Genomic DNA, 12,293 nt, shown 5'->3' with positions numbered 1-12,293 from the left:
CTGTCCACAGCAGACCTTTGAGTGTTCAGCAAATCAGTTTACTTTGAAGGGGGTTCACTTTTGCATTTGGGTTTGAACTGCTTTCTGACCTTCTCTCTAAGGAAGAAAGCATGCTGTGTTTTTCTTTTGTTTTAGTTAAACATGGTGGTCATGATCCAGTGTTTGCTAAGCAACAAGATGGTTGTAGATGGAGAAAAAACCCTCCAAACTCACATTAGTTGTAGGTTCTGTTTTTCTAACATCCAGTGCCACAGCCTGAGGTGCATTTTGTTAAATATTTACTTTCAAGGTGTTATTTGACAGAGGAAAATGTTTCCCTGAATAGGCTGCAGATTCCAGTTTGAATAAGCTGCATGGGTTTATATGAGCATTTAAACTGAAAAGGAAACAATTACAACTGTCAAATGTTTTGTTTCTAAATTGCCATAATTTGGTTTTCACTGTGGTCAGGTGTGGGACTTATTCTAGCCAAAACTCTTGGATTAAGGTATTGTAATTTTGTACTTTATATATTGGGGAGGAAGGCCTGTTTTGATATAAGTTACATTTCAACGTTTAACTACATTATTAATAATTAAACTTACTGTATGTCCGTTTCCGAAATGTACTGTTATGCTTTTTCCAGGATGTTAGTTCACATCACTGTGAAATTTCGATGCTTTCAAGAGTCATCTCAGCTGCTAAACTATGAGTTCATCCATTTGCTAACTGCTTCATCCAATTCACAGGTACAGGGGAACTGACACCACACCTGGCAAGCAGCAGGGCAGGGCAGGGTACACCCTGGACAGCACCCCAGTCCATCACAGTGACTAACTAAAGAAAACATGAATATTGTTCAGGTTCCATTTGGTGGTTACAGGTCAAAAGAGCCGCAATACCAGTGTTTTTGTCAGTCACCACCAAGAAAGCTCAGTGGCTGGCATTTTTGGAAGTGACCAGAACACACTGGGTTAGTTGTTCACAGTCCCTCTGAACTAGCTGGTAGCACTTCTGTACTGTGTCAAACCCTTCAGTCTGTAACTGGTTTCAGTGGAACTAGGATGAGATAATGACATGACCTGCTTTTTATCACACTGCCATTCTTTTCTTTTGGACATGAATCACTTCAGATGCAGGTCTGTGCCATTTTCTTTCTCACTGCAACTTAAAAAGATGTCGGGGTGTATGGAGTTGTTTCAGCAAATGTTCAAGAATTTCTCTGTATAAAGTTGTACTTCTTTAGCTCTTACTGTTTTGTGTTGCCTAAGCCAGAGTATCTACTTCAGCAACATGATTGGGCCAGTTGTTCCTCACTCACACATCATCTTTCCCTGACAATAGATTGGGAAACGTATAGCATTATAAGTAGCATAGATTTAAGAAGAATCAGTATGTAAGGTCATTAACCATCAAATGAGAGAATGCATTGTTTCATTTGGGGCATCTTGTTTGAACTGAAATCCAGGGGGAACAGTAATGAGCACATACAGTATAAGAGAAACTCATATTTAATCTTGGTTCTTCTTGATGTTGACAAGTCCTGATTTAATGCTGCTGTCGTATATTGTAATAACATTTGCCTTTCTGTAACCTCTTAAAAATTAAACACAACAGACATACAGTAACTCTCCAAGATCTCTGCACTGTTCAGAAATGGATTTACTGTTGATATTGCAGATACTAGCAAACAGAAAGGCTACTCAATAAATAAATACCATACATTTAATATTAGCCATAGTTTGAATTTGAGGAAGTTTGCGTGAAAATGCATAGACAAGGGCATCATGCATGTATTGGAGTTCATCACATACAAAGAAAATCTCAAATTTAAATACACTAAACTTTTCTTCGCGATCAGATCCCAATTCCTAGTGTCATCCTGACTTACTTTCCCAACTTGTGGTCATCAGTCCAGAGAACAGCCAGTGGGCTTGTGGCTCATTGTTCTAAAGAGGGCTGTCTGGCTGCCAAAGAATTCAGTCGTGTTCACTCGGTTTTGTGCACCCAGTAAGAGAAGGTAGTTTGAAGGCTCTAGGGCTATCGATTGTTTTACAGGATGAGATTGCAAGAATTTTATGGCAGCTTTTCAAGTGAGGATTTCCGTGGTGTCCGCCCACTTTGCCCTCTGAACTAACAAGAACTTTAGACCTGCTTTTTTTATTTTAAAGGCAGAAGAAAGACTTGCTTCATGGAGAAGGTGATTCTGCGCCTAAATAGAAGCTCCCAAAGATTTTTATAGACCTCCTGTCCATTAACTTAATTGAGTTAAGAAGTTGCTAAACTAGACCTTGATAATTGTGTCCAGCTCTTGAGCTGTTGGAGAGAATTTCTTTTGTGTGGTAACCACTAAAATTGTTTGGGTGTTTTGAAACCTGCCATTATCTGCTAGCTAAAAAGATGACGTTCATGCAAATTATTTGTTCAGTTAGTTGGGAAGTGCTGGACTGAGTGGCTCAATCCATGTGGTACTAGCACTGTCTCATCCTGCATTTGAGCCCTCACAATGGGCAAAGCCCTGAAGGTCTTAAGCTTGTTGCATGTTTTAGCCCCTTCCCCACTTCCAAGTGGTTTTTGGAGTTTGTGGTCTCAGACAAGCAAACCGGTTCTTATATAAGTGAGGAAGTCATTCAGTCATTCTTTGTAGTGACCCCACCTTCTGAGGGAGGTGCACTGTATTGCATTGAGATAGCTGCTGTTTTTAAAAATAACTGCCAAATGTTTGTCATGACACTGTAATAATCTTTATCTTTCTGGTATTCCTTGAGTATTTCATTTTGACAAGCAGTTCATTTCTAACATAATTGCATTTATGGGGTACTGATCACCAGTTTTATTTACAGCTTTCTAGACTGCTGAAACCTTTTTTGTCATATACTATGAAAAAGAGATTTTTCCGTTTTAGCTTCAGGGTAAAACTCCCTAACAGGACAAAGTTGTATATAGGCAGACTGTGGTCAGCAATCCATAGACTAGTATAAAAAAGCTAAGAGACAGCATACTGAGTCTTTGTTCAATTTCAATTTGAGATATGATATATATATGAGATAAGATATCCATCTTTATAAAAATATATAATAGCCTTTTGTTAACTCCTTTTGGAAACAAAAACTAAAATAGATCCAGGTGGAAACATCTTTAACCACTTTCACCACTTAATTTGAAGCATAATGGACAAAATCTCTTGGTGAAAGCATGAAGCAGATGTATTGGTATGAGTGAATGAGTTCTATGACACAACGATAGATTGTTTGAAAGTTACGGATCATGCATTGAGGATCAAAGCTCCTTCAGTGATCTTTCTGATTTGAATGGTTCAGTCAAAAAAATCCAGTTTCAACCCCAAATGTTCTGAAACAGTAGAAGAATGACTTCTAATTTCTCACAGGTGTGTCACTACCAGACTGAACAGTTTTACTTTTATGCTGTTTCAGTTATCGCTGCATTGTGACTGACAAGGAATTTGCCTCAGCTGACTGAGAAATACAAGAGAAATCCTGTCTGACAGGTTTGTAATGTGAGATATCAGTGTGTTTATTTCCATGATAGAATCCAGATGGCTTTTTTGTTCAAAATAATTTTTCAAATTATTGCCATTCTTCAAAATAGTTATTGTACAGACCACCTCTGCTCTTCCTTACTCTGTCAGCTGGCACAGAGCATACCCAGAACATATGCAAAGTTTGTAATAACTTAAAAAGCAGCTGTGTTACCAAGCTGTAGCCTAGTTGCATCAGATCTCAGAAGCTAACATTGGCTGGGGTAAGCATTGAGGTGAGAGACCTCCATATAACACCAGGTTGCTGCTGTATGTGGTATCGGGGGACAGTTCACACTTTTATCCTTGCACTAGAATTTTCAAGGAAGTCCCCCAAGTATTGTGATCAATGACATTGTGCTGTAGGAGGCGCCATCCTTTGGATGAGTCCTTAAACTGAGATTCTGCCTGTCTGATCATTAAAGATCCTGACAAGGCAAGAGGTGTCAACTGTGATGTCCTGGCTGAATCCTACTCTGGGCTTCCACAGTATGACCTCTCTAAAGTTAATCCATCTGGTGAAACAATTTTTCACATTTCTTCCTGAAGTAGTGGGGCTGCTGCTGCATAATGGTTATTATGGACTGTCACCCCATGATGGATGAAGTAGTTCCCCCCGATAAGTAAAATATTTTTGGATCCTTTTAAATGAAGTGCTATACAAATGCAAGACTCTGTTGTTGGGATTATTTTCACTTTAGTAATATATGACATGAAAGCAGGTGAATTGAGTAGGTGGTTTTGGAAACACCTGTACCAAACCAGTGGGAACTGGCTGCTTCTCTTTAGGGGTGTGTTGGGGAGTTAGAGGGCAGTTCAGGCCAGTTCCTGGAGTATGTGGTCCCACTCTGGGAATAGAACAGGAAGGGCAGGACTGTGCTGGTTGCGAGCTGATTGACAGAGCCCCACCCTTTAGAGCAGAAACCTGAGAGCAGCACATTGCAGGTAGTCTGGCAACAGGTATCACAACAGCAGGTTTCAGTGTAGTGCAGGGAACAGGTGACCAACAAACTGGCTATCGGCAAAAGAGCTTTGTTCACTAAGTATTCATCATCACAAAGATCACGCATGAATTACAGGATTTAAAAAATGCTGTGTGTGAAATAGTTATATTACATCCAACAGAAATGTCACAAATGTATATTATCATGTCTTAAATTATTTTGATGGGCTTCTGTGTGTTTTTATTTACTGTGACTTTGTGATGTGGTAGTATTGCGTTTTGTACTTGGCAGATGGAATAAAAGAATTGTTAAACAGATTAATTATTGCAGAACTCTCAGGGCTGTTTGGAATTTGTATTGTCAGTATTCTTTGGAATCTGCTGGATTCAGAAAATGAAAATGGATTTCAACAATTTTGACTGGGACTAGGACAACCACAAAGAAAGCTCTGATATCCGACTTCCTCTGATGCCTGGTGAAATATTTCCTTTGACTTTTAGAAATTCTGGTTTTAAGTACTACGTTGCTCCATTCAACATCCTTTGAACCTCTTGCCAGAACAGTTGGACCACAGCTTCTCAGTGTTTATGTGCTGCTCAGAAGGAGCACAGGACTGTCCCTCTAACAGTGCAGTGTCCACTCTTATGAATGCCCCACTGCAGTTGGTCTGCCTCTGATTAGCCATCTTTTCCAGTTCCCTGATTTCAGATGTTGTGGTGGGTGGCACTTCTTTGTAGAGACTCATGTAGTTCTCGGGTAAAGTTGGATTTGGAGATGAAATGTTCCGTGCTGTGCACTGTGCAATGGAGAGCACTACACAGCAGCCCCATTGTGCTTGTCCAGTAAAGAGCCCCCTGTTTCGTCCAGCTGGGCTGGGCAAAATTAGAGAAGTGTGCCAGTCGGTGCTGGCTGCTGTGGGCTGCATGGCCCCATTGCACTGTCTGCACAATGCAGCAGCAGCCCCCAGCTGTCTGAGGGTGGTGGACACATTGCACCCTGTTCTCTTGTACCAGGGACAGCAGGACTCTTGACCCCTCCCATGAAAGACTGCAGCAGACCCCCACTGGTTTCAGATGCTCACAATGAGAGCCTGTTGTTGCGGAGGATTGCAAATACAGTATTGCATTGTTCTCCGTGCCCATGTTTAAGTGAGACTTCCATTTTTTTCCCCCCTTATAGTACAGTTGTTGTTCCATTGGCATCTGTGAAAATTCCCTAGACATACGCTTTGTTATTATTGTACAATATGCAAATTTAAAATAATCAGTTGAAAGGCAGATATGAAAGTTCTGCTACCAACTAGGCCCTGTGCTCTTCCAGTATTGTGAAAAGTATGAACCATAGCAACTTTCTGGACATGATAAAGTGGTCTCTAGACATCACTTTCATTTTATTTTCCATTCTTCCAGAGAGAACCCGTGGCTAAATTAAAGAATTATGAGGCAGAATATACCATGGTATGTCTCTGTGAACACGCAGCATGGTTCATTTTTGTCATGCAAAAGTCTTCATCTTTGGGGCCAAAGTAGGCAGGCTGGGATTCGACATTAATGTCTCTTTGTCAAAATCAACACGTATAGTTGAAGATCTGTGAATAGGCATCTGTCCGGTAGATCAGCCACTTATCAGACCTCCTTGTTCAAAGGGAGCTACCATTGAAGAGATTTATTTTGATGTGTGCACATTGTCAAGCTCTTTTTGGGAATTCCAGTCATAGTCAATAGGATGACTGCAAATGTCTGATATGATTGTGGATAAAGGCTAAGATGTTAATTTAACATAAGAATGTTTACAAAGGAGAGGGGGCCTGTCTACCTCACTTGGTTTTAAGTAAATGATCTGAGGGTTTCATCTTGATGTTTCTTGAAGGAAAACTGGTTATGTGCTTTAACAACATGTTTTATAACTAACATAAAATATTCCTGTAAATAGGGACTGAAGCTCACAGCATCTTTTGTGATCTAGAGTTTACAGTTGAATTCATTAATTGCATATGAGATTGAGAAGATTGGGAATGGGGTCATACCAGGCAGCAGCAGGCTGGGACTTGTCGTGATTAAAATAGGTGAAAGGGTGTGGTTTGTTTTTAAAACTGTTCTTTTAGAGAGTGCATTCTTATTATACTACTGTTTTTTTTTAATAAGTAACAGAACATAATGAGACTCTTTAGTGGGATATCATTTGCAGGAGGTGTAATTAATGTTCTCAGGTTGCAGTTCATTTTAGCCTGCGTGCAGTGGTCCCTTGTCCCAGGATTAGAGGAGGGTGAATGGGACGTGTCTGTTATTTCCAGCTTCTCTACATCTGAAATGGTTTTCATTAGCAGCTGTTTACCTTTTATGTAAAGAACTTTATGAAAATATCATTTAGTACACGGTTATTGTTATCAGCCTTCCATTCTGGTAATCCTCAGGGCAGTTTGTTGTCTGCACCTATTCTGGCATGTTATTCAGAGGCGAATTCATTGCATTCTGGTACTTGTGACTAAAACAATGTATGGGTGCCCACAGTGACGCAAAAGTCTCATTCATTTTTCCGTTTGTCTGCGAGTTTCCCTGACACGTCTGTACCCAGAGAGAATCCAGTTACCTGCTGCACCTCTGCTGTCTGAGCACCACTTGCAGTGCTCACTGCTGAAATAAACAGGGGTGTCTTTCACACGCACTTACATTTGCTATAGCTACGCTTGCTATAGCTACCAGTTTTGTTTGGCCTTTCTTTGTCTAGGTGGCCTCATGGGGTGTAGGTAGCATTATCTTTTGATACTAATTAGTGCTGGCATCATGCATGTTATCAGAAATACAGCATTTTCTGATGTTAGTCACACACACCACCAGCTAGGCTGAAGTACACATAACTGAATGAAAAAATGGCTTCTAAAAGTGTTCATCTTTTTAACTTCTAAATACAGATCTTTGTAAACCTTTATGAACTCCTAACTTCTCCCTTCTTGAAAATTTACACTTGGATCAAGGCTGTCTCTTCCCAGATCCTGCAGAGAAAACAGGCTGGAGTTTTAGATTAGTACTTTCTAAAGATGTAGTTCAAGTGTAGATCGATCGATCTATCTAGGTCTTTCATCTGTCTGTGGTGACTGACAGCGCCTTGCTAGGACCAGAAGTGGCCATCTATAGATTATGTAACTCCAGCCTCTTTCATATGAGAGTTTCACCTTGGTTAGTTAGCAATACTAGAAGTGTTCTCTATTGCAGATCTGATGTTTATCTGAATATCTTTCAAAGAGGTCACCCTGCAAATGTTCATTGTGTAAATACATGCTAGGAATGACTGAATAGGCAGGGAACCGGTTCTGTGTCTCGGAGGAATGCCATCCAGCCAGGTGGAAATTTTAAAATGCATTGTTCTTGGTTTCTCTTGATCTATCATTCATATCAACTGGAAGTTTTCTTACTTTCAGGCTACATTCCAGGAGCCTGTACTTTCGTAAAAGTCTTAGGCGTAGAAATCATAACCTGATCCCGAAACAATTATTTGGAGGGAGAAAACTAGGCTCTTTTCAAAAGAGAGAATGTTATTATGAATTCCTCTTTCAGTTTTGTACCGCCGTAAACAAAAGCTTTTTCATGACCGTTTTGGGCACATTGGCATCTGTAGAAGTAGTTGCAACTCAAGTGTATCCAGATGGGGAATTCCTGACTTCTTGTACTTCTTTCATTTTCAAACAAACAGAGGGAGAAAAAGGGGAAGTGTAGTCATGGTTTGCCATTGATGAGTGTATCTGCCATCATGTGTCCCTGGTTACTGGCCATCATCCAGTCCAAAGAGAGGTTATGAAAAGCAGAAGGGCCTGTATAAATGGTGACTAAGATTAATTTAGGCTGAGGGTGTCAGTATACTTCTGATATTTGAAAAGAATTGGATTGGGCTCTCTGATTATGCAATGAAGAGCATCATTCTTGTATTCGTCAGCGAGCTCTGTGATGCGTTGAGCACATCGAGGTTCATCACAGGCTTCTGTAACACTGCACATGATCTCACTGCCGAGATGCAGTGGAAATGTGATTTTCCTTTGCTCTATCTGCATTCCGATACACTACCTCAAAGGTTTTCCAACAGACTTATTAGGTTAACCAGTATCTTCTCAAACACTAAAGCCAATCTCTACATCCATCCATTTTCTAAGTGCTTTTTCCGTTTCAGGGTTGTGGAGGTGCCTATCCTGGCAAGCAATGGGTGCAAGACAGGGTACCCCTGGACAGGATGCCAGTCCATAGCAGGGCATGCACAAACGCACACACTCACACCAGGGCCAATTTTCCCAGAAGCCAATTAAAGTGCCAGAATGTCTCTGGACTGTGGGTGGAAACTGGAGCACCTGGAGGAAACCCACACGAACATGGGGAGAACATACAAACTCCATGCAGACGGCACCCCAGGTGTGGAACTGAACCCAGGGCCCCAGTGCTATGAAGCCACAATGCTAACTGATCCACCACCATGCTGCCCCTAAACCTGAACTACCCACTGTTAATTTAGGAGTGCAAGTGTGAGGCCTGCTACTCAAGGTCTGCAAAAACACCCTGAAGGTTTGTAAACTAATATCTTTAGTTTATTGGATATTTATCACTTAAGGAACAAGTAATAGGTTTATTCCATGCTGAAAAACAGAAGAAAGAGAACACAACATTTCGGCCGTGGAGCCTTCTTCAGCTGTGAGCAAGACACCCTCACACCTGAAGAAGGCTCCAGGGCCGAAACGTTGTGTTCTCTTTCTTCTGTTTTTCAGCATGGAATAAACCTATTACTTGTTCCTTTGCAGCCTACGCATGCTGCCGCAGCTACCCACCTGAACATTTATCACTTAATTCCTCTTCTATAAATCATTTCTCTAGTTTTGTCACATATATTTTGAGCATAAAGACAAATATCCCTCTGTCATTATTTGGTTAAAATCACTTCATTAAAGACTGAGGAATGACGGCCCGTTTGAATCTATGCTCACACACAGTGCGGTGAGGCATGAGTCCTCAGGTTCCCAGTAGCCATGGACATTGGATTTCTTGTTGTGTTTTAAAGTCCCGAGCAATTCCATATTCAATCCCTGTAAATGAAGCATTCTGAGTATTTCCCCCCCAAAAAAATATTAAGAATGTGGAATCTTCTAATTAATCAATCCCAAATTTATTTCGACTACTTGTCAATTTGTGTGAAGTGAGTCAGTTCTCAGTAGGATGCATCGTGTATTTTAAATAACAAACAACTGCATCAATAATATCTATGTTGTAGAGGCAGTATCCATTCGTGATATTAAGTTTGTTGCCAGGATATGTTGTAGCTGTTGCCTGTGTAGTAATTGCATGGTTACAGATCTCATTCATCCAAATCGGGATGCAGCGTTTGCTAAATCCATTTTCAAAGGCTCATTTCGCAATGCTGCTAACCTACTCATTCGATACCTCCCCAATACAGGAAAGCGTGCAGCAAACCATTCACTCAGGAGTTGGCAAGTTACGGCTTAGTCATGCAGCAGGCACTGCTGTCCGTGGGGTGCTGCGAGGCGCACGTACGAATGGGTGGGGGCATATCCCCGGGGCAGGTGAGAGGTCATAGTCCCTGCCAAGAAAGACCTGTTCCACAGGCGTGTCTGTGTATTCATGAGTCATTTGTTGACCTTTGTTCAACCATAAATCTTATTGAGAGCCTCTCTGCAACAGACCAGGCAACATATTTACAGCATCAAGTAATAAAGTGTCAATAAGATCCAGTTCCAGAAATGTTTTCTAAACTAAAGCAAAAGGTTTGTTTGGCATGTGGGTTACTCTTATTTTTTTGTGCGTCTTGGCATTTTTCCAGAATAGCTCTTGGTTTGTCCTTAAGAATGAAAGAACATTGTCTGAAACTTACTAAATGTGCTTCTGAGTGTAGCTGGGATCTATATGAAGCTCCCTGGTTATGGGAGCTGTACCGGTTATGAGCTTCTGTGTCCTGGTCTGTCCTGAACTATGTGCTGCTTCACTAGCATTCCAGTTCTCGCAGAAGTAATAATAATAATTCCTTATTATTATATAGCGTTTTTCTGGATACTCCAAAGCGCTTTACAGGTAATGGCGGACTCCCCTTCACCACCACCACCACCAATGTGCAGCCCCACCTGGATGACATGACAGCAGCCATAATGTGCCAGAACGCTCACCACACACCAGCCATCAGTGGGGAGGAGAGCAAAATAATGAACCCAGTTCAGAGATGGGGATTATTAGGAGGCCATGATTGGTAAAGCCCATTGGGAAATTTGGCCAGGACACTGGGGTAACACCCCTACTGTTTTGAGAAACTCACTGTGATTTTTAATGACCCCAGAAAGTTAGGACCTCGGTTTTACGTCTCATCCAAAGGACAGCGCCTTTTTACAGTATAGTGTCCCCGTCACTATACGGGGGCATTAGAACCTGCACAGACCACAAGGTGAGCGCCCCTACTTGTGTATGATGGGCTTATTGGTGTCATTTAATTGGGGGATAAAAGCTAGAATATTCAGGCCTGCAAAAAGTTGAGAAAGTGGCAAAGGTAAATGTGTATCTGAACTGCTAATTACACAAGACCAATGAGAGCTGAAACCAGAACAGCCCTGTTCTAGAATTCAACCTGTTGCACAAGCACCAGCCCAGGAATGTGAGAGAAGATGTGATGCATTCTCTCCATTCCAGCTGCATGGAGAACCTGTTTCTGTTCTCCTGCTCCTTACAGTAGCATACAGGTTGCGCACAACAAATAATCTTAATAAAACTAATTTATAACTATGCATTGAGACTATTGCTGAAAAGACAGTAAGACTAAAAAGTTGATTTGCAGACTTAAATGGAATTGGGTAGTGAGTTCCAAAGACCCCAATGGTGTTGCAATCTAATACCCATTCCTTTGAGTCCATCTTTTGGCAGAGTAAGAAGGTCTCAATCAGAAGATTAATTTCGAGTTTAGTTGGACAAAACTCATAATCCTTTAAAACAATCTTGAGCCTGGACATTCAGTGCCTTATATGTGTTCAGGAGATTCTTAATGTTAATTTTAAATGGTTCTGTTCTTTCTTGCTCAGAGAATTTAAACTGGACCCAGTGTCTTGCATGCTTGTTCCTACTGTATGTGTAAAAGCACCCTTTCTATTACATCTCTGCATTGCACTCTAGGCGAGGTTGGAGTTCACATCCTTTATTCCATACCACTCATTAGTGTGATCATTCAATCTGCTATTGAACTGGAACATATCCTAATACTTCAACTGTGAATAATAAGAACTTGGCTGAGGGAGTCTTCTTGGGCATTAGTTGTCAAGCAAATTGTATTATGCAAGCAAATATTCTGTGTTTCTGCAGGAAAAATAGAATCTGACAATGTGGTTATGTAAAGGGTTCTTATTCCTCCCTTTAAGTGAATCTATTTTTTTGTAATCGCTCATCTGTCTGAAATGTTTTTTTCCTTGTGGAGCTCCTCAAGCTGGGGGTAGAGGTGGAAATGGGTGTTGGAAGTCCTGGAATGAAAGAGAGAAATTAAAGACGGGAACCTTCAGACACAAATTGCAAGCAAGGACCAACACATAGTAACACACTGCATTTTACCATCGGTCTGTGCACTCAGTGTTTAACATAACTTCAGTATAACCAACACTTTTTCTAAAAGGAACAAATTTGAAGATGTATAGCAACACATGTTTTTCTGGTTTGTTATATATACCGTCTGTGTATTTGAATGTCTATATAGTGTTTTATAGCTTTGAGGGAGCAAAGTGCTTAACACCATATTTTTGAATCCTGTTTTTAAGAGTCCTCTTCACATTGGGATTGTAAAGAATAGGAAACAGAAATCGGATAATTATA

The 12,293-nt window shown here is 40.8% G+C and overlaps 1 protein-coding gene across 1 annotated transcript in view; it reads left to right on the top strand.

The window, feature by feature from the left end:
* fa2h (fatty acid 2-hydroxylase) overlaps positions 1–12,293 on the top strand; it is a 40,296-nt gene that overhangs the window by 14,133 nt on the left and 13,870 nt on the right. The window lies entirely within an intron of this gene.

This window comes from Lepisosteus oculatus, chromosome 20 (genome assembly GCF_040954835.1).
Source record: "Lepisosteus oculatus isolate fLepOcu1 chromosome 20, fLepOcu1.hap2, whole genome shotgun sequence".
Lineage (NCBI taxonomy): Eukaryota > Metazoa > Chordata > Actinopteri > Semionotiformes > Lepisosteidae > Lepisosteus > Lepisosteus oculatus.
The sequence above is the reverse complement of the archived record's forward strand: the minus strand, read 5'-3'. Positions and strand labels throughout refer to the sequence as shown.